Below are 23,494 nucleotides of genomic sequence, written 5' to 3' on the forward strand. Positions count from 1 at the left end.
GGATTGACATTGCTGGACCAATGGATCCCCAAACAGCCTCTGGGCACAGGTTTATTCTGGTGGTAGTGGATCATGCCACCAGATACCCAGAAGCTATTCCCCTAAGGACCACAACAGCACCTGTTGTGGCAAGAGCCCTCCTGCGAGTTTTCGCAAGATTGGGTTTTCCAAAGAAGGTTGTCTCAGACAGAGGTGCAAACTTTATGTCTGGATATTTGACTGCTATGTGGAAGGAGTGTGGAGTGAACTACAAGTTCACCACACCCTATCATCCACAGTGCAATGGTCTGGTGGAGAGATTCAATAAGACCTTAAAGGGCATGATCAAGGGTTTATCTGAAAAGCTTAGGCGAAGATGGGACATCCTGCTGCCCTGCCTTTTGTTTGCTTACAGAGAGGTCCCACAGAGCGGGGTTGGCTACAGCTCTTTTGAGCTTCTGTTTGGGCATCCTCTGTAAGGGGACCCCTTTGTCTGGTGAAGGAGGGCTGGGAGTTACCTCTCAAACCTCCCAAACAAGACATTATGGACCGTGTACTTGATCTCCGCTCCAGGATGGCTGAGTACATGAAAAAGTCATCCAAAAACCTCAAGGCTAGTCAGGAATTGCAAAAGGCCTGGCATGACCAAAAGGCTGTGCTGACTGTTTGCCAGCCAGGATAGAAAGTGTCGGTGTTGGAGCCAGTGGCCCCAGCAGCTCTCCAAGACAAATGGTCTGGACCCCACACTATTGTTGAGCAAAAGGGAGAGGTAACCTATTTGGTTGATCTTGGAACTCCCGGGAGCCCTCACAGGGTGCTTCATGTCAACAGATTGAAACCATATGTTGACAGGGCAGACATGGGCTTGCTCATGGCTACAGATGATGGACAGGAGGAGGAGAGTGACCTTCTCCCAGATCTGCTTTCTCAGAACCCTGATGATGGTTCAGTTGATGATGTAGCCTTGGCAGGCAGCCTCACTGACCAACAGCAACAGGACTGCAGACAAGTTCTACAGTCCTACAGACATATGTTTTCTCTGACTCTAAGTCAGACTACCTGGTGCACTCATGAAGTGGACACTGGGGACAGTCGGCCTGTTAAAAGTAAGATTTACAGGCAACCTGATCATGTCAGGGACTGTATCAGGACAGAGGTCCAAAGGATGTTGGAGTTGGGAGTCATTGAGCCCTCAGAGAGCCCTTGGACCGGTCCTATAGTCCTGGTGCCTAAACCTCACACCCAAGATGGTAAGAGAGAGATGAGGTTTTGCGTGGATTACGGAGGCCTCAATGCTGTCACTAGGACAGATGCCCACCCAATACCAAGGGCAGATGAACTCATTGACAGATTGGCATCTGCCAAGTTTTTGAGTACATTTGACTTGACAGCTGGCTACTGGCAGATCAGATTAGCTGATGATGCAAAAGCCAAAGCAGCATTTTCAACCCCAGGAGGACATTATCAATGTGTGGTAATGCCCTTTGGTCTGAAAAATGCACCTGCCACATTCCAAAGGTTGGTAAACCAAGTCCTCTCAGGTATGAATGACTACTGTTTAGCTTATCTAGATGATATTGCTGTCTTTAGCTCCACTTGGGAAGATCACCTGATCCACCTAAAGAATGTTTTAGAGGCCCTGCAAAAGGCATGCCTAACTATCAAGGCTACCAAGTGCCATATAGGGCAGAGCAAGGTTGTATACCTGGGCCACCTTGTAGGTGGAGGTCAGGTTCAACCATTGGAGAGAAAGATCCAGATCATAAAGGACTGGACTGCTCCCACCACCCAGACACAGGTCTGAGCTTTCTTGGGCCTGACTGGGTACTACAGGAAAATTGTCAAGGGATATGGTTCCATAGTGACACCCCTTAATGACTTGACTTCCAAGAAAATGTTGAAGAAAGTTCAGTGGACAGTAAGCTGTCAAAAGGCATTTGATGACTTGAAGCAGGCCAGACTACTCCAAATAATTCATTGTTCAAACCGATGCTTTTGAGTTGGGGGTAGGTGCGGTTCTTTCACAACTGAATAAAGATGGTCAAGACCAGCCAGTAGCTTTTATTAGCAGAAGGCTGACCCCTAGAGAGAAACGTTGGTCAGCTATTGAGAGGGAGGCCTTTGCTGTGGTTTGGGCACTGAAGAAGCTGAGGCCATACTTGTTTGGCACACACTTCAAGATTCAGACAGACCATAAGCCCCTCTTGTGGCTAAATCAGATGAAGGGTGAAATTCCCAAACTGCTTAGGTTATCCATTTCCCCACAGGGGCTGGACTTTACAGTGGAACATAGACCTGGGACTGACAGATGGACTCTCCATAAATTTCCATTTAGAACTTGAAGACTCAACTGGTCAAGGTTAGTTTAATGTCCCTGCGTTGGGGGGGGGGGTTATGTAGGAGAGTAGGGTCTGCTTCCTATGGTCACCCCCACTTTTTGCTGTGATTTTTTGGTTTTTCGACTTTAGTGTGGCTGTGGGCCTGCTAATCAGACCCACAGCCCAGCTGTTCTCTCTCTACTTTAGGTACATACCAGATTGGGTATTGGGTCACCTTTGTGAGCCATGTATAGTGTACCATAGGTACCCAGGGCATAGGTGCATCCAAGGCCTACCAGGGGCTGCAGCATGTATTATGCCACCCCTGGCTGGCCCTCCAAACTGACACCACAGGCTGATCACTCAGCTTGGGTAAGGTGGTGTAATCACCCCTTACTTAGATATAGTATACCTATATCTACCTTATATATAGACACATATGCACCTATAAGTCACTCCTATGGTAGGCCTCGATAATCCTGGAGGCAGAGTGCTTGGTTTTATGTGAGAGGGTGCCCTAGCATGAGCTGAGCCCCTCTGCAGCGTTCGGAACCATTTTCTTATAGCTGTTCTATGATATAGCCATACCATATACTCTTAAGTGCGTTATAATCCTCGTGGTTAATGCTAACTTTGGTTTGGCTTTATCAAAACATGTCGTGTAAGGTGTCAAGCACTTTGGAATACTACTCCCCCCACCAATTCTGGCGGTGGGGGTAGCATTCCACCCTTCTAGAGGGAAAAGACATGTATGTTACTGCTATACCCGGTTAAAGTTAAACAGAGCATCAGCATCAAAAAATGGATGCTGCTGCCACAAACACGAGTCTGACCTCCTGTTGCTTGGGGAAACTCCAGCAAGGGCGGCCTGGACAATAGGTTTCCTGTCCAGGGAGGTGCCAGCGCATCCCCAGACAGGGGTTTTGTGTATTGGGGCAGGGAGGGCTGCATTCAGTGAATGCATCTAGACACTGCCTGGGGCACACAAGGTTCTCCATGCATAGCCCAGTTCAAACCAGTTGCTGGGGCACTCCAGCTCCAGCTCTGGTGAGAAACTGGACAAAGGGAAAGGGGTGTAACCATCCCCTTCTCAGGTCCACCCATAAGAGGGACCTAGGCAGGTAATCCAGCCCCTTCGCTTAGTATAAGTATAGGAGCTATGTCCCCAGGACTTTAGATTATCCTGGAAAGAAACTTTGATACAGAACTCTTGGACCTTCGACATTCTATTCTGACTAGAAGACGGAAGACATCTCCCTTGTGGTCAAGGAGTGACCACCCTGTGCAAACAGGCACCACCAGTAACTTGCCGGTCTGCTTTGTCGATGCTCCCGCCGGAACCCGAATATTCAGCGACACAGGAACTGGACTCTCAGACTTCTCTAAATCCGACCCACATCCACAGCAATTCAGAGACCCGTGGCAGACACGAGAGACGTGGGACCAGACACCCTGGACATCCTGCATTTTGCTAACTGCTCAACTATCGAGATACTCTTGCAGTTGTGCAGTGGCATTCGAGAAACCCCACACCCGAGCACCATTTGCACTGAAGCTCAGCCCTCCACACTCCATGAGTGCGGCGTGGGGCCAGCTCTTGCATTTCAGCTTGATAGGTCTTCCCGGTTCCTTGCCTGTTGGCTAGTGAGCTCCCTGAAGACTTTCCTTTTGAACTAAACTTTGTTCCTGGTTGCTCCAGGCTTGCTCCAGCTTCTCTTCAAAGGAGAAGCGCCACAAACCTTGCTGGTCTGCAACAGAGCCAATCTCGACATCCTGCGTGGGTTGCAGTTGCCAAGGCTTGTTGGGTCCAATCTGGATACCGACACCGCAGTCAACTAGATCCTTTGTGGGCCAGCTCGAATCCAGCGCCTGGTTATCGTCAATGCCTCCCGGACCTTGTGGCTGAAAAGACAAGTTCACCTTCTTCACCTTCAAGCACGCGATATCGCTTGGTTCCTTCCTGGTTCCTTCCTGGTCACTGGCTAGTGACCCAGACTCTGTCCCCTCTGCAGGTTCTTCACATCGTCGATCCACCCTTGGGTGCACCCGGACACTTTTCCTCTGGTTGCCTGCAGCACTTCTTAGCAGCTCTCCATAGAAAACAATGACGAAACCCGACACCAAAAGGCACCTATGCACCCAGCTTCCCTGGGTGAGGTAACACGAGTACTCCGGTACTCCCGTGGGTCTTGACTCTCGAAGTGTCCTAGTCTAAAGGGGTTTCATCATAGTCCATCCGGAAGTGTCCTTAAACAGTAACTTTGTAACTTCTTCATTTTCCATTATAAGTCAATGGTAACTCGCGACTGTGTTTAGGCACTGCGCGCGTCTCCCGTGGGACTCCTACTTCCTAACCTTTGGTTGTTTAGTGTAGTCCCAGCGATTCTACAGGCCCTAGGCCTACTGTCCAACTCTCACGTGGTTCTTATACCACTTGCTTAGAATATGGTTTGTGAGGACCCTAGGGCATAACTGTATTTGTGCAACTTATCGTATGCTAATTGAGTAACTTGTGATGAACTCTTACCTCTGACCTCATAAAGAGTGCAGAGGGGTTGTGTTCAGAAAAAAATATATATATTTGATATATACCTTGTGTGGTGTCCTTTCATTTGGTATTCAAGGGATTATATTTGGTAAAACAGCTTGCTTCACATGCTCTCTGAAGTCTTAGCCTATGACTGCTGCTCCATGCTACCACTTGGATAGATTGTCTTTAAGGTTGACTTTACAACCACCATCAATAAGGGTCGATTAGACTGGTGCAAGGTGCCCACTAGAATAGTGGACATCATATGCCAGGCTAACTTCTCACATTCCTCAGTCACAAACACACATTTCAGGAGCAAAATAGTGTGGGATCGACTTCACAACCAACTCCTTGTTGTCTCATACACAATGACAACTGTGCAACTATTTCTAAACCACACATATTCAACAACCAAACAATACAGGCCATGCAAAGCAACAAGCGAACAAATATTGGGTAACTGCAGTAAGACTTCACTTACATTTTGATTCAGTCATACTCATGCTTCAAGGTGAGTGCTGAGACATGCTCAACCCCCGTCCTCCGGGTGAAATTACCCCCATACCTCTGGTGATTAGGGTCATCATGTAACTTGGGTTTAATGCAAACCAAATGCACAGCGAATAATCAGGGGACAATTGTCTTTTCAATCAAACAAAGGTTGCACCCAACATGGTCAGTTAGAGCATGTAATGCTAAAATGTATACAAGGTAACCAGTCAAAATATCGAGTTTTTTTTATCGACTAGACATAATATCGAGTCAAAAATATAGAACAGACATAATATCGACTAGACATAATATAGACTACCAAAATATCGACTAGAAAATTGTAATATCGAATGGAATGGACATAATATCGAATCAAAAATATAGAATGGACATATTATCGACTAGACATAATATAGACAACAAAAATATCGAATTATAGGTAAGTTAATATTAATTGTTTTTGTGTAATATAAATCTGTAGCGGCTTGTGGGTTTATAGGGGAATAGGGTGGGAAGTAATTTAATTATAATTAATTACATATGTTAATTTATATATTGTTATTTATTTAGAATTAATTGTTAATTAACTATTAATTGGTGATTAATTAAAATATAATTGGTAATTAATTTTAATTGATTAATTGATAAATATTTTAATTTTAGTAATTTATTTTCTGTAGTGGGTTGTGGGTTTATAGGGGAATAGGGTGGGAAGTAATTTAATTATAATTAATTAAATATGTTAATTAATTAATTGGTAATTATTTTGAATTAACAATTATGTGAATAATATTTTTTTTTCAGTAGCGGGTTGTGGGTTTATAGGGGAATAGGGTGGGAAGTAATTTAATTTTAATTAATTAAATATGTTAATTATTAATTGATTGGTATTTATTTAGAATAAATTGTCAAATACATTTTAATTGGTAAATAATTACATTTTTAATTGATAATTAATTTTTATGAATTGAATAATTGATAATTATGTGAATAATATTATTTTATTTTTAGTAGCAGGTTGTTTGTATATAGGGGAATAGGGTGGGAAGTAATTTATTATAATTAATTAAACATGATAATTAATTAATTGGTATTTTATTTAAATAAATTGGTGATTCATTTTTAATTGGAAATTAATTAATTCTTAATTGGTAATTAAAATGTAATAATTGATTAATTTATAATTATGTGATTTATATTAATTTATTTTCACTACAGTGGGGATATTAAAATGTACCCCTACGCTATCCAATGCTTTCCCTACTGTTGTACTCGCTGGAGTTGGAATAGTAATTTTTACCCTACGCTATCCAACGCTTTCCCTACTGTTGCACTCTCTGGAGTGGGAATAGTAATTTTTACCCCTACGCTATCCAACGCTTTCCCTACTGTTGCACTCTCTGGAGTGGGAATAGTAATTTTTGCCCCTACGCCATCCAACGCTTTCCCTACTGTTGCACTCTCTGGAGTTGTAATAGTAAATTTTACCCCTACGCTATCCAATGCTTTCCCTACTGTTGCACTCGCTGGAGTGGAAATAGTAATTTTTACCCCTACGCTATCCAACGCTTACCCTACTAATGCACTTGCTGGAGTGGGAATAGTAATTTTTACCCCTAGCTATCCAACGCTTTCCCTACTGTTGCACTCTTTGGAGTGGGAATAGTAATTTTTACCTCTACGCTATCCAACGCTTTCCCTACTGTTGCAGTTATTGGAGTGGGTATAGTAATTTGTACCCCTATGGTATCCAAAGCCTTCCCTACTGTTGCACTCGCTGGAGTGGGAATAGTTATTTTTACCCCTACGCTATCCAACGCTTTCCCTACTGTTGCACTCTCTGGAGTGGGAATAGTAATTTTTACCCCTACGCTATCCAACGCTTACCCTACTGATGCACTTGCTGGAGTGGGAATAGTAATTTTTACCCCTACGCTATCCAACGCTTTCCCTACTGTTGCACTCGCTGGAGTTGGAATAGTAAATTTTACCCCTATGCTATCCAATGCTTTCCCTACTGTTGCACTCGCTGGAGTGGGAATAGTAATTTTTACCCCTACGCTATCCAACGCTTACCCTACTGTTGCACTCCCTAGGAGTTGGAATAGTAATTTTTACCCCTACGCTATCCAACGCTTTCCCTACGGTTGCACTCTTTGGAGTGGGAATAGTAATTTTTACCCCTACGCTATCCAACGATTTTCCTACTGTTGCACTCTTTGGAGTGGGAATAGTAATTTGTATCCTTACGCTATCCAACGCTTTCCCAACTTTTGCTCTCACTGGAGTGGGAATAGTAAATTTAAACCTCTCGCTATCCAACAAAAAAAATATTGTATATGTTTTTTTAATAATATGTATATATAGATATATATATATATATATTTAAAAAATATATATATTTTTTTTTAAGTTACAATAATTATTTATTAATTTTAGGTTTATTTAAGTATTTAAAGTATGTTTTAATTTAATATATTTATTATTATAGTACTTTAAAATTACTTTTAAGATATTTTAAAAAATCGATATTTTGACTGTCTATATTTTTTCCTATCGATATTTTGGAGTCGATATTTTTGTACTTACCTGTTTGTAGATAGGAAGTCGATATTTTGGCATTCTATGTTTTTACCTCGATATTTTGGTAAGTCGATATTTTGACTGTCGATATTATGTCAGTGATCAGTATACAAATGTGAATGAATTATATGTATGTATTTCTTATTATAGGTTGATGGGGTGCACATGCTATTGGAGGCCGATTTTTAGAAATGTGTTTTTTGGTTGGTTAGGGTATACACCTAAGCCAGGCAGAATACACCACTATAGTCAGGATAAGGGGATTTCATTTCTAAAATAATCACTGCTCGCCGCCTAAGCAGCTTGGCTCAAGCAGTCAGGCTTGTGTCAGAGGCAATGTGTAAAGCATCTGCACATAAAAAACAGTAATACAGTGAAAACACTACAAAAGGACACCATACCAGTTTTAGAAAAATATTCAAAATTTATCTCTGTAAAACAAGACCAAAAGAGCAAAAATCCAACATACAGTTAGCAAAATACGAATAATGCAAAATATAGACTTTATATACAGTCCCTTGAAGTCGATAGCTCCATCCAGGGCAATCACAGCATTTTTAGCAGCAAATCCAACAGTTCCGGCTGGTTGCGGCATTGCGGCCCAGCTACGCTGTTGGGGAGACTCGTAACACAGTACCTTTGGAGATACAGGGTGTCGGACCTTGCGGTGAGTTCCGGAAGACTGGCGTAGGCAGGCATCGGTTCCGGAAGTCACATGTGTTGCAGGTCAAACTCTGGGAGTTTGAATTCAGGAGCGCCAGCAGGCATCGGGGCTGCAGTTTGAAGCGGAGCAGTGTGATGTGCAGTGCCCTCAGGTTGGGTTCAGACGGCGGCTCAGTGACGGTCATCCAGCGGCCTCAGTGAGACCAGGGCTGCAGTGAGAAGTGGGCGGTGCTCGTTGTGATGCTGACAGGTCACAGTGCTGGCAGTGGTATCATCGATGCTGAAGTGATGTCGTCTGTAGACCTAATGCTGCTGTGCAAGATGGAGTAATGCGGTGTGCAGGGCCCACAGGTTGCGGTGCAGGCAGCAGCATCTGTTGACAAACTGGAGTCAATGGCGCTGGCATCAGTGGGCCACGGCTGAGGTATGAGATGGAGCACTGCATTGGGTAACTTATGAGCAGTGCCCCCAAACCATGTTGCCGGCAGCTGCATCAATGTCAGCTTGGAGCGTTGTCATCTGTGAGACCACGGCTGCAGTGCAAAGCAGGAAGGTGTTCTGTGTTCTCCACGAGCGCTGTCCAAAGGTCACGGTACAGGCAGCAGTGTCACACGATTGTCGGGCATGCCAGGGTGGCAGGGTGAAGTGAGGCTGTGAGGAGTGTGGGGCCCACAGGTCATGTTGCAAGAAGCGGGTCAGTGGCGGCATCGGATAGTGGCAGTGGATGGCGGCTGTGGTGAGACCAGGGTTGCGATGTGAAGTGTGGTGGTGCCTTTTGCGGTGCTTTCAGGTCACAGAGCTGGCAGTGGCATGTTTGAAGGTGTTGGGTTACCTTTCTCCTGTATAGCAGCTGAATACTCCAGTTCCAGAAGCTGATACCCAGAAGATATTGAAGTCTTTGATTTCCCTGAGACTTCCAACGGGAGGCAATCACTACATCAAGCACTAGGCGATATTTATTGTGCAGAAAGAACAGTCCAGACCTTTTCTTGCACAAGACAGAAACAGCAACTACAGGCGAACCCAACAAAGTAAAAACAGCAAAGGGGCAGTACCCCTCCTGGCACGTCTTCCAGCTCCTCTTCCTGCAGGTTCCTTAGTCCAGCCTAATCTAAAGTTCTGGGGTCAGGGCCTCACTATATATATATATATACCTAATTTTCCTTTGAAGTTGGCGTAAACAAAGTTCCTCTGGTATACATAAACGGGTTCTGCCTGGCTCATGCCAGGTTCACTACAGGAGGTGGAGACAGCTATGTGGAAGGCAGCCACAGTCAATTCAGGTGCACGTGACAATTCCTCCCACTACTCTTATTGCAGCCATGTCTATTAGGCCAGGCTATGAGTAACCAAGGAAAGGCAGGACACACCTCAATCCCCCCCTTGTGTCTGTCAAGTGTGAATGCACATCCCCACCCCCAATGGTGAATACACAATCGGCAGAGGCACTCAGGATGGTTAATCAAGAAAAGGCCCACTTTCTCAAAGTGGCATTTTCAAACACACAATAAAAAAATCATCTTTATGAAAAAATTATTTTAAATTTTGAGTTCAGGAAGCCTATACTTTATTTGTCTATCTTGCCCCAATGGAAAATTAAGCTTGTAAAATGTTACAGTGCAGCTCCCATGATAGCCTAGGGAACAGATAGCCTTCCAGAAGTGAAAAAAAATACACAGTCTTTCACTAGAAGGACATGAAAAACACACAGCACATGTTCTGCCTTTCATATACAGTGCACCCTGCCCCTGGGGGTACATTGGGCTCACCTGAGGGATGCTTTATATGTAAGAAAAGGGAAGGTTAGGGCCTGGAAAGTGGGTGCACTTGCCAGGTCGACATGGTAGTAAAAACTGCATGCAAGCAGTGCAGTGGCAGGTCTGAGATACTTTGAAAAGCTACTTGTGTGGGTGGCACAACCAGTGTTGCAAGCCCACTATTAGCATTTGTTTTACAGGGTCTGGGCGTACACACAGTGCACTGTACTAGCGACTTACCAGTAAATCAAATATCCCAATCTTGGAAACCCAATCAAAATGTAATGTAATTTAGTATTTGTAAAGCACGACTGCCACTCCGCGAGGAGTATCCTGGCGCTGGCTTGGTTGGAGGTGAGAGTGGGCCATAAAGATACTAAATAAGAGAGAGGCCTAATTTTTCTGGGACAATAAATACCCAAGTCTGCAGAGCCTTCCTGAATTGAATTTCTGATGTAAGTAGCCTTAGATGAGGTGGAAGTAAATTCCAGGCTTTGGTCCTGAGGAAGGCAACTGTCTTTCCTCCTTTCGTTTTATATCTGAAAGTGGGGAGTTAGAGAAGGTTAGCTTATGATGACCTGAGAGACCTAGTTGTGGTGTATGGAGCAAATCATGCTAGGAGATACTTAGCTCCCAAGTTAAGCCTGGCTCTATAGGTGATCAGGAGAATTTTGAAAAGAATTCTCTTGTGTACCGGAAACCAGTGAAGAATTTTTAATGCTGCAGATGCTGAGGATCTTTGTGGTAGTTTGAGCACTAGACATGCCACTGCGTGTTGAATCACTTATAACTTCTTTAGAATTGCTTTGTTAGCTCCAGCGAGAAGGCTGTTACAATAGTCTAAGCGCGAGAGAATCAGGGCCACTGCCACTGATTTCCTTACAGCAAGCAGGAGAAAATTGAAGCATTTTTTTAGCGATTTGATAAGGCTGAAGCATGTCCCTGCTACAGCAGTGGCATGTGGGAGGAAAGAGAGTGTAGAATCAAATTGTACTCCCAAATTCTTGGCCACCTTGACCACGTCCGGCGGAGGAGTGGTTTCCTCAGGCCACCATTTACAAGACTGGAACAGAACATCTTTCCCTATAGGGAGGATTTCCGTTTTGTCCGTGTTGCATCTGAGGTGGTTGTTTCTCATCCACTGGAGGACAGCAGATTGGCAACTTTTTATATGGTGAGCATAAACACTTTAGCACTGGAGAGCAGTGGCAAAGTGCCCAGAGATCTACAATCAACGTAAAATAGGTCAAATACAAGAGGTCAAAAATCAACAAGTCTAGGAGTAAAACCCACTGAAAAAGCCAAGTCTAACACCGGTTTAGAGGGCAACCTTTATTACTTTTCCCTGTGTCTCCGAGGTTAACTGCAGCAGACACAGGGAGGCTTCAGGAGAAAGCAAAAGAAAGTGTGAGAGGGAGAAGGCCTAAAGAATTTGATCAGTAAGGGATACCAGAGAGAGAATAGAAGAAGAGAGAGTATTAATGTACAGAAAGAGAGACAGGATCAACCTGTGCAGGTAAGAGCGGGGGGCAGTGGGGTGGGGTAGGGAGGGATTTGACAGACGGCAATGAGGGAAAATTAAATAAATAATGGATTTTCCCATGTTGTCGTCAGTCGAATCCCCCCTACCCTACCCTCCGCTCTTACCCACATGGCCCGCTCCTGAAGAGAGACTCTGAGAGAAAAAGAAGTGAGCGGGCTGATTTGAGCATTTTTGCCAGGGCTGCTTTTGATTCTCCATTCCGGCTTTGTTCATAAACATTGAACAGATCATTTGCTCCAACAAAGCTCTGCATTTGTGTTATAGCTAGCGTCTCTGATCCAGCGCTCTCACCAAAATATTGCACAAATGACACTATCTACTACCACAAAACTTACACTACAACACTAGGCCCATAACAACAATAGAGCGCTTGAATCATGAGGCGATAAGATCTAAATATAGTTGTTTAAACCATCTGCAATAATCAAGACCAGCTTGTCATTTTAGAAAGTTTATTTTAACACATCTAGAAAAACTTAGGTTTTGGTATTTTATTAAACAAGCATTAGAAAAATGTCATAAAGAAAGATTTATTCAGTATTAATGAAAAGAGCATAAATCAAGAATTATTATTCATTAGCAGGAATAAGTAAAATTAAGCATTTTCCAAAATCCTAACTATATTTCTGTTTCTACCCTCATCACCTAGTAATAAAGTAATTAATAAAAACTCCTGTCCTCACGTGTAAAGTCCATCAGCATAACATCGTCCTCCAGAATTTCTCGAGCGTAAGCCAACTATGTGTTCTCTGAACCTATTCTTATACCCTAAATTGAGCTGAGCTAACTATTTTTCACATTCCAGCAGACGAATTCTAGTTCTCCATTGGCTGAGCCACCTCGTACCACAGTAAACTGTGACACCTCCTTCTTACATGCCCGGGCAAATTCACTTGTCCATTGTTCATTTAGAAGTCTTGGCAGCTTCTCCTTAGGCTGCTACATTTTGTAGCGACAGCTTCCTTTTTAACCTTGAGCTAGTCAGCTCTGAACTCCCGTGGCACGTTAGCAAACGTTAGCAAATTTCTCCAAAGAGTCATCTTTTTAGCAGTTCATTCCAAAACCTTTCAAAATAAAAGCTCAGAGGCCTTTTCCATCCTTCTCAGAATTATTTCACTTGAGCCATTTTCATCATTAGGCCTCTTTTCAAAGAGCGTCAATTTTCCTGCGCCACTGTCCCTGCGCCACTTTTAAAAGGGTACTATTTTCCTGCAGCCATCTCTAAGCTTCATTTGTAAAACTATTATATAAACAAACACAAAGAATAATTAATGAAAGAAATACAGTTTGTTCTGTTGCCTCCCATCATTGCTAATTATTAACCCATTAGTCTAAATTACCTAGCAGTAAAGCACAAATAAAGCAGCATTTTATATCTACCAGTCTTCATAATCCATAAAGCCTTATGTGCACCTAGAATAGTAGAAATGACATCACATAGACAAGGGAAGCAAAATAAGCACATGCCATTATTTTAAAAACAGCTGCTATTAGTTATGACATGACAATAGACAGGATTAATTTATTATTTTCCACATACATAAGAATGCAACATAATGCACATTTATGAGCACACATGTTAGTTTCCCATGTGTTCTGTAATGTAATGTAACTTTAAACTAGGTTGAATTAGCATACACATATCACAAATTGTTAGCATTATTAATTTATTTATGGAAATGTGACTTCACGGGTTTAAACAGAATTCTGTTTTCTATCCCGCTCCATCAACTCCCTCATCTGGTGATTAACAAATCACCACACCACCACCCAATATTTTAGCAAAGATTTTATCTAAGATGAACATGATTCAATTTCACCTGTGTTAGTATTTCTAAAGACTTATCTCATCAGTTTATCTACAATTCTCATATTTATATTTAAGAAACCCCTCTAGTTCTATTTCTTTCTCTTGTGTAACATACAACTAAGCTTCAATAAAAGTGTTGCAAAAACTATAACTAATAAAATTGTCAGTATCTTGCTTGTCATATTGACCTTAAACTTCTCCTTATTAATTTCTCAAAGAACAATAACAACCTAAATTAACCAAAGCAGAATTATATTTTCATTAAGCTTGCAAAGAAAAATAAAACAAAAATTTAAAAAAATTTTACCTAAATTTTCTAAAAATTTCTAACACCCCCCTTTTTCAAATTTTTTTTATTTATTTTTTTTTTATACTCTTTAAACCTTCTAACAGTTTTTCTTCGACCTAATGTCACATTAATTTTTCAGCTAACAGTATTTCTTCGACCTTGTGTCATCTAACAATATTTCTTCAGCCTTATGCCAAAAACAGAAAACCTAAAATTTAACAAGTATGTACTTCAACCATTGTCACTATTCTCTTCAATCTTTTCCTGACTGTAATCCATTACAGGTATCACTTCCATTTTCTTTCCTGCCTCACTTTTCTTTTCAGAATCTTTTTGACTTGATATCTCATCAATCTGCTCCTTTGATCTGTATCTCAATTTGAATTTTAGGCCTTCATTTTCTCCTAGCCAGTTATCACTTTTTCTTAGTAATTTCTTCTTTTGCTTGGTCACATTACATTCTGTTCTCCAAGCTCCTTTTCTGAATTTTCTTATTTGAGAATCTTCATCACTCTCATTAGTTTCAGTGTCAGAAATTTCAACTTCAGACTCAGGCACTTCTTTACTCGGCAGCTTCACTCCGTTAGGAACATCATCTTTGCAGCTGGTACTTGGCAATTCATTTTTTTTTTTTATTACCTTCAACTTCCCAGTTTCAGAATTCTTGTTCCTGCTTTCAGAGCTACTTTTCTGCTTTTCAATACTCTCCTGGTCTTGAATCACAATCTGATCACATTCTTCTTCTGCTTCTTTTTCTGGCAGATTTCCATCATTTTCTGAGTCTTCTGTCACAACTTTCAAGTCTTCTTCAATCAAGGCTTGTTTTCTTTTCGTGTTCTCCAGATATCGACCAACTTGTCGATCTTCAAGATCTGGATTCTCTTCAGGCTCTTCTTCAGAATCTGAATCAACAATTGTGACACTATCCTCATCAGGATTTTCAGGTGTAGATACACGAAAAGTATGGCCAGTGTCAATCCACTTCTTCAGTCTTTTGCATTTCACTGCATTTGTTGTGACAAGACTGACTGGCCTCCTTTTCTGCCACCTTGGCACTAGAGAATTTCTTTTTAGACGAACCTTTTTCCTGATCCTTTTACCTGGTAATAGATCAAGTACTTGTTCTTTTTCTCTTGTTTGCACTTCAGTTTCATCTTCATCAAACACAGAAATCATTTCATCTGATAAATTCCTGCAGTTCTCCAAATTGATGCTATCATTGATAGTCATCATTCTCTTCTCTGGTATGAATGTCTGTCTCATGACCTTGTCCATCTTAATCTCACGTGGACTTAAATCTGTCTTTTTATCAGTAGTGTTTCTCAGAAACATCAAAACAAGTGGAAGAACATCTGTCCACTTTGTACCTGCAGCTAGGCACATTTTTGCATCTCTGTCTTTTATAATACCGTTCTCTTGCTCCTCAACACCTGAAATTTCTCTTCTATCTGTACAAAGGAGCAATCTGTTTTCAATATGTCTTTTGCCTTCTGATAGCTTTGCAACAGTAATTTCATCATCATGTCGCATCTGAAATGTTTCAATCCATTTTGTAATAAAACAGAAAATCACAAAAATGTAGCACAGTTTTTCATGTAGTGCCATCTCACAGAAATCCAATTGTAATTTGGTCAATGAACCACTCTCCTGTAATTCTGTTCCCAATCCCACAATTATTCTCTTAATTGTGTTTACTTGCTTATAAGTCAGACACCTCTGGTAAAGAAATTCTGCAATTTTATGGTACATATTGTCCATATCAGTAATCATGCTATTTAGCAAAACTACTCTGTTATCTTTATGTGACAAAATCTCATCCTCATCTCGCTGTCTAAAATCTGTTCTCAACCATGTGTTTCTCAACCATGTGTTTTTCTCCTCATGAGTTGCATCATCTCGTAAGTCTTTGATTACCTGCCATGTTTCAACTACAGATGTTAGTATTAGTGAACTCAAAGCATGTTCATCATTCATTTTGTATGCTGTACATATCACGACAGCAAACTTTTCTGCCAATTGAATATCATCAGTCAACCCTTTAATTAAATTTGCATTTCTGAAAAGTGAACTTGCAGAAGTCAAAATTTCAATCTGTTGATCAATTGTGTCCTTTACTTTGATGTCTTCACTCAAAAGAACATCAATTTTATTCCAACATTCTGGAAGTGCATTTAATCCTTTTGGACTGTTTTCCTGTTCTTTATTTAATCCTGTATCTGTTTTCTCTGACTGTTCATTAATAACATTTTGCAATGGCGATAAAGCCATCTCAATCTCTTGAGTCATTACCTGTCGCTGTATTTGTAACTCTTTATTTAGCTCATTTATCTCAATCTCCTTTTCCTTTGAACATAATTTTGACTCATCGGACTGTGTCAATTCAATTAGGTCAATGTCAGACTTCTCACTTACCAGAATTGAAGTCATCTCTGTTTCTTGCTCGGTTACAATCCCTACTAATTCAATTTCAAGTACAATAGAATAAACCTTTTCAGTTAATGGGACCTTTAAAACTGCGGAATTAATTTCATCCTTTCTAAGTACAGGGACTATCTCTGTTTCCATAATTTTCATGGACTCCTTTAAATCATTTGATGAATTTACATGATCAGGAATATTAATTCCAGATGTACCAATCATTTCATCATGTTTTTCTATCGCATCAAATTTAGTAGAAGTCTGAGCTGGCACTTTATCAGTTTGATCTGACACTTTTGGCGTTGCATTAATCTGCTCTAGGGGTCTTCGTGAATTTCTGTTCTGATCCATATTTACAACATCAATTTTACATTGATCAACATTTTCTACTCTGACACCTTTATTATTTATTTTCGCTAATTTGGGAATCTTTAATTTACTCTCACATTTAGCAACAACCTTTTTCATTTTCTTATATAAGGAAGACATTTTATTTAATTAATTTGGTAAATGTACTCTCTAAATTTGCCTTTCAGCGCTTGTTGATCAATTAATTAATTAATTTTAACACTATCAGGTGTATAAAACTTTATAATTTGGTCAATTTAATATTTCTCCTAATTTACCTGTATCACTAAATTATAATTAACCTGTAAAGAAAAATTTCAATTTGCAAAAACAGTAACAACGCAAAATATTTATTTATAACAATAATACCAACATATAATCACATGTGTTTTAAATGTACTTATTTTTCACTTACACACCTTCTGCAACATATACCTGTAAAAAAGAAAACCTAATCTGTTTTGCCTTAATTTACATATAATGTCTTGCTGCTACCTTGAACACAGCGCAACCTTCTAAATTACACCAGTAATTACAGTAAGTATCAAAATGCTTGGAAATATTTATTTATTTAATTTTGCTGCACAATCTTACATTCCCCTTAAAACAATTTATCATCTCTTAGGAGTTTCTTTGTGAAGAGTAAGCTACAAGCATGTACTTTAATAAACTTATCACTAAAGCAGTAAAATAATAATAAGCTTTTATCCCTCTTGGAATGTTGCTATTCAAAACATCTGCCTTATAAAAACAATGGAGTATGAAAAAGAACTTTTTATTTACATGTGCTTCATTGCCAGGGCATTTGACAACACTCTTTCACTAAACCAATGCCCTGTTCCCACACTGATGGGAAACCATGAGAGGACTGAGCACTATGCTCTTAAAATGTGTCTTCCTTTAAATCTGTGCTCAATCTTGCACATCTATTTGCATATAAGGTCTGCACTGACAAGTATAGAATATGACATGCAAACGCAATTTCACCAGAATTCCCGGCAATTTTAATTTTAAAAAACGAAGCTCTAAGCACTAGCGCTAGAGCAAATGTAAACAATGGACATCAGCCAATCACCGCGGCTGCTACAACACGCAACCAATCAGAGCACGGCGGCGCGCATCGGCCAATCACAGCATAGCTATTGCTGTGACGTATGCTGTTATTGCTGCAGTCTCTCTCCCTTCGTAAAATGCGATCCTAATACAGCGCGCAATATTCACAACACATATCATCAGCTGAGACACGCATTCTCAACTCTACTTTCCACATATGCCTCACTTAAAACGCACCATAAGCGCTTAATACTCTTAATACGTTTTGCGAATAACTTACTGTGTCACTACTCAACTAAAGACTCTCTAGATACTTTAATAACAACTTGGCAGTGATTACGCGCAGGAGTCAATTGTAGCGCGTCAAAAACTAAAGCGGTGACTTTACTAATTTGTAAATAATTTGGCAAACAGTGGCAACGTGTATCAACCAATAACAGCACGACCACTATGACATCAGCCAATCACAACGCTGCTTGCGATGTTTCAGCCATTCACAGCACGGCGGCTTATGACGTATGTAACCACCGCTGTAACTCTAACGAGCGCTGCTGTTAATATATTCTCTCTCTTACTCTTCTTTCTCGCGCGCTTTTTACACATTAGCTGTAACTTAAAAACAATAGCGTGACTAGGAAGGAATATCCAAAACGGGAATATTTACTTTGTTATCATTTATGAAATTTCATTCTAGTGTACTCGCTCGTTCAAATTATTTACTACATGCTTCTCTCTTATAAAACATTAAAGCATTGAGGAAAAAGGTGCTAAAGCGATGTTTTAACGCTTATATTTTATTACAGGACACTTATACACAGTTACAGGGCTTTGCCCAATCAGGGCGCAGCTCACGGAGCCTTAACCAATAAGGTCGCGGCCCCTGTATGACGCTGCGCGTCAACAGCCAATGGGTGCGCGGCCTTGCGATGACGCGACGGGCCGTTTTAGCCAATGGCAGCGCGGCGGCTGACGCAAGCAGCCGCTGCAGCTAGCAGCTCTCCCACTCGGCTCTTCGATATCCCCCCTCCTTCACAAAATGTATTTAATTTACAATAGCGCTGCCAAAATGAAGAGAAAGACTACACTGGGGACATTTAAAGTAAATAACTAGTTTTAAAGTCAACGCGTTTTATCCAGATTCAGTGCTATTGACGATTCTTCAGCCAATTAGAGCGTTCCCTTTCTTTGACGCTCCGGATGCTTTAATCAATTAGAACACAATGTTCGAAATGTTCAGCCAATTACAACGCTAAACTTGAACTATAATGTTATTGTTATTACTGTTGCTGGTGCTTCTCTCCTCTCACACCCTCATGCTTATTAACGCTAATTGACAGATATTAATTATTCTTCATACAGTGTGCTTGCCACACGCATCAGTGTTTAATTTAACTGTATTATTGAAATAAAGGGAACAAAAGTAGACGTTTAGCTTGTTACAGCATAACGACACCTCAGCCAATCAGGGGGCAGTTTTTCATTTACAATGCTGACGCTCTAGCCAATCCGAGCGCGGCAATTCTGACGTAGGCAGCTGCTACAGCTGCAGGCTCTCTCCTCACACGTTCCCACTCCTAAAACCAGCCCCTCCCTTACAATTTTCGATCGGGGCACATTTTAATGGTTTTAAACTACGGAGAACAATTTATTACTATATTTAAAACGAGGAATGTTTATAAAATTAATTCTGATCACTTTTTACTTAATTAAAAATGTTTAACAACGTGGAATACTTTAATTATAGCCTAATTAACACAGAACATTCTAAAATGCTCCTGAATGTTTTAAAATAGCACAGTTCACCTTTTTATACTTTTCAACTATGCTGAACACTTTTGATTTGAGTTTTATTAACGTGCAGAGCTTTTAAATGTATTTAAACACTGCACAACATCATAAAAAGTCTTAGAATGGTACAGACTTTATCCTGAACTTTCCTAAGTACCTTAGAATTACTTTTGGTACATTTTAGTGAATATATAAAACGAAACACATCTGTCTGCTTCTCTAATTAGGATAGTTTACATACATTCAAGTATCCACACTTCGGAATAGACGGCGCTATTCACACTAAGGATAATTTCCATTTGCCAGTAGAGCAACTCTTACCCTACCCTTCTAACACGTAAGAATATGAACTCATTTTCCTCTGAACGCACCGCGAAGTGACAGTATCTAAGAGTTCCACTTGAACATACCTTACAAAACAATCACGCATTTTCACACTGAAAATTCCCTAACTTCAGTCACACATGAAATCCGTACAGGACTCTCACCTGTTTATAGAAATCATGCACCGTTAGCAAAATAACACCGTTATCCGTACAGGACTCTCACCTGTTTATAGATATAAAACATGTACCCGTACAGGACTCTCACCTGTTTATAGATAATCATGCACCGACATTACCCTACCCTTCACTCAAGCTTGAATATAACTAATACTCTTATCACAGTGAGTTTTATGGAAGGCGCTTTGTCCCTATTCTCATGCTGCTCTAATTTCTTAGAAAACCCTCACTATTACAAGATTCACACCTAGCCCTAAAACTGTGTTGCACGGCGACAACACTGTATTGCACGGCGACAATACTTCTGGTACACGGCGATACCAACAGTGATACTCGGCGATATCACAGAAACAGATCAGATATTCTGCATGACTACCTTCTCATCACACAGTTTTTGTACCGGTACACACATAGCACAAAATAAACAAACTCAACATGTGTTAAAACTTAATCCTATGAATTTACCAACATATATGTATCATGCATGTAACATGTATGTCAAAAACAACATATATAAACCGTCCTCTGCTACCAGAAATTGATCCAGCGCTCTCACCAAAATATTGCACAAATGACACTATCTACTACCACAAAACTTACACTACAACACTAGGCCCATAACAACAATAGAGCGCTTGAATCATGAGGCGATAAGATCTAAATATAGTTGTTTAAACCATCTGCAATAATCAAGACCAGCTTGTCATTTTAGAAAGTTTATTTTAACACATCTAGAAAAACTTAGGTTTTGGTATTTTATTAAACAAGCATTAGAAAAATGTCATAAAGAAAGATTTATTCAGTATTAATGAAAAGAGCATAAATCAAGAATTATTATTCATTAGCAGGAATAAGTAAAATTAAGCATTTTCCAAAATCCTAACTATATTTCTGTTTCTACCCTCATCACCTAGTAATAAAGTAATTAATAAAAACTCCTGTCCTCACGTGTAAAGTCCATCAGCATAACATCGTCCTCCAGAATTTCTCGAGCGTAAGCCAACTATGTGTTCTCTGAACCTATTCTTATACCCTAAATTGAGCTGAGCTAACTATTTTTCACATTCCAGCAGACGAATTCTAGTTCTCCATTGGCTGAGCCACCTCGTACCACAGTAAACTGTGACACCTCCTTCTTACATGCCCGGGCAAATTCACTTGTCCATTGTTCATTTAGAAGTCTTGGCAGCTTCTCCTTAGGCTGCTACATTTTGTAGCGACAGCTTCCTTTTTAACCTTGAGCTAGTCAGCTCTGAACTCCCGTGGCACGTTAGCAAACGTTAGCAAATTTCTCCAAAGAGTCATCTTTTTAGCAGTTCATTCCAAAACCTTTCAAAATAAAAGCTCAGAGGCCTTTTCCATCCTTCTCAGAATTATTTCACTTGAGCCATTTTCATCATTAGGCCTCTTTTCAAAGAGCGTCAATTTTCCTGCGCCACTGTCCCTGCGCCACTTTTAAAAGGGTACTATTTTCCTGCAGCCATCTCTAAGCTTCATTTGTAAAACTATTATATAAACAAACACAAAGAATAATTAATGAAAGAAATACAGTTTGTTCTGTTGCCTCCCATCATTGCTAATTATTAACCCATTAGTCTAAATTACCTAGCAGTAAAGCACAAATAAAGCAGCATTTTATATCTACCAGTCTTCATAATCCATAAAGCCTTATGTGCACCTAGAATAGTAGAAATGACATCACATAGACAAGGGAAGCAAAATAAGCACATGCCATTATTTTAAAAACAGCTGCTATTAGTTATGACATGACAATAGACAGGATTAATTTATTATTTTCCACATACATAAGAATGCAACATAATGCACATTTATGAGCACACATGTTAGTTTCCCATGTGTTCTGTAATGTAATGTAACTTTAAACTAGGTTGAATTAGCATACACATATCACAAATTGTTAGCATTATTAATTTATTTATGGAAATGTGACTTCACGGGTTTAAACAGAATTCTGTTTTCTATCCCGCTCCATCAACTCCTGGCGCTCAAAGTGTCATCATTATAGGAGAAGATTTTCATTACAGATGCCAGGCCTAATCTCATATAGAGCACAGTAAAACATCACTGCTTTTCAGTGTTATCAAGAGACCCGCAAATCTCAGCAAGAGTCCGATTGTAGGTTTTGGTAGTTAATTTTGAAAGGCTTACTATTACTAGTTATTTAGATTGCATCACGTTGATACACATTACATTGCATATATGTTATGGGGCTGTATTGCATGAGGTAAGAGTATTCCTGAGGTACGTTTTCACTTTGCAATAGATCTCCCTCGATGAAATCCGGTAGCAAAAATATGACATCATTTACTCCATTGGGGCTCCAAAATCTATTGAATTAATTTCAGGAGTTCTGTTTCATCCACGGACTGGAGGTGAACACCCCCAAAACAAAGAATATGGTGTTTAACCCGGCCAAATCACAGAGAGGGAACTTTCTGTTGAACAAGGAGCCCCTCCAGGTAGTGGGTACATTTGACTACCTGGGAATCAGTATTGATAAGAGCAGGGCATGGAAAGACCAATTGGATAAGAGCGAGGCGGTTCTTTTACACTCTGCCTCTGCAATCACCAAAAAGTACAGGGCAAATACCCCTAGGATTGAATCCTCACCTATTTAGGCTGCTGCTTTATAAGGTTTGAGGGCCTTCTAACACCAAAGGCCTGATATCTAAGGAAAAAAACTTTTTGAGAACTCTAGTTCACCTCCCGCAGAGTGAAACCCACTCTCCCACACTTCTATGACACAGGATTAAAAAGGGTGGGTGACCTAGCAGTGCTAAATTCGCTTCTATACTGGGTGAGGCAGTGGTCAACCCCTGAGTGTTTCCATTACAGGCTAGCTCTGGAGGACATCATGTCCCACAAAATCGTTAATCTTCTGCTCTGGCTAAAACATGTTAAATTTCGTATATGTGACCTTAGCTTGAGTGATATTTGGATGAATCAATCTTCAATGGGGGCTGGCACAAAGGGTAAAGTCAAAGAGGCGTTCTAGGATAAGACAATTAATAACAATCACCAAAAAATGAGTTCTTGGGGGCTGGTTGAGGCTTTTTTGGCTTGTGAAGTAGTCCCTGCCAAGGAAGCCTAAGTAGACCAGATTCAACCACCAATGGCACGCGCATTGTACATTAAGTCAGGACTAGAAACACTCCACGTAAATAAATTCACACATAAATGGAAGTGTTGCCAAACTATTTCCCCAAACTGTGATACTTGTAAACACGCCATTGAGGATGTTGAACACGTTCTCTTTTTTTGTCCTGCCCAACTTAGATCCAGGCAGAGATGGATCAAGCCACTGTGCGCTCTCTGGAGTGTGAGGGCATACTGGGAGGCATTCCGTATTTTGAGATAGGACATTAGATAGTGGTATATGGTGTTAGTTGCTATCTTTAC

The 23,494-nt window shown here is 40.5% G+C and overlaps 1 protein-coding gene across 1 annotated transcript in view; it reads left to right on the plus strand.

Annotated features, from left to right (window-relative positions):
* LOC144781708 (cytochrome P450 2F3-like) overlaps positions 1-23,494 on the plus strand; it is a 208,821-nt gene that overhangs the window by 158,152 nt on the left and 27,175 nt on the right. The gene's annotated exons all lie outside the window — the stretch shown is intronic.

The sequence above is a fragment of the Lissotriton helveticus genome, chromosome 9 (genome assembly GCF_964261635.1).
Source record: "Lissotriton helveticus chromosome 9, aLisHel1.1, whole genome shotgun sequence".
NCBI lineage: Eukaryota > Metazoa > Chordata > Amphibia > Caudata > Salamandridae > Lissotriton > Lissotriton helveticus.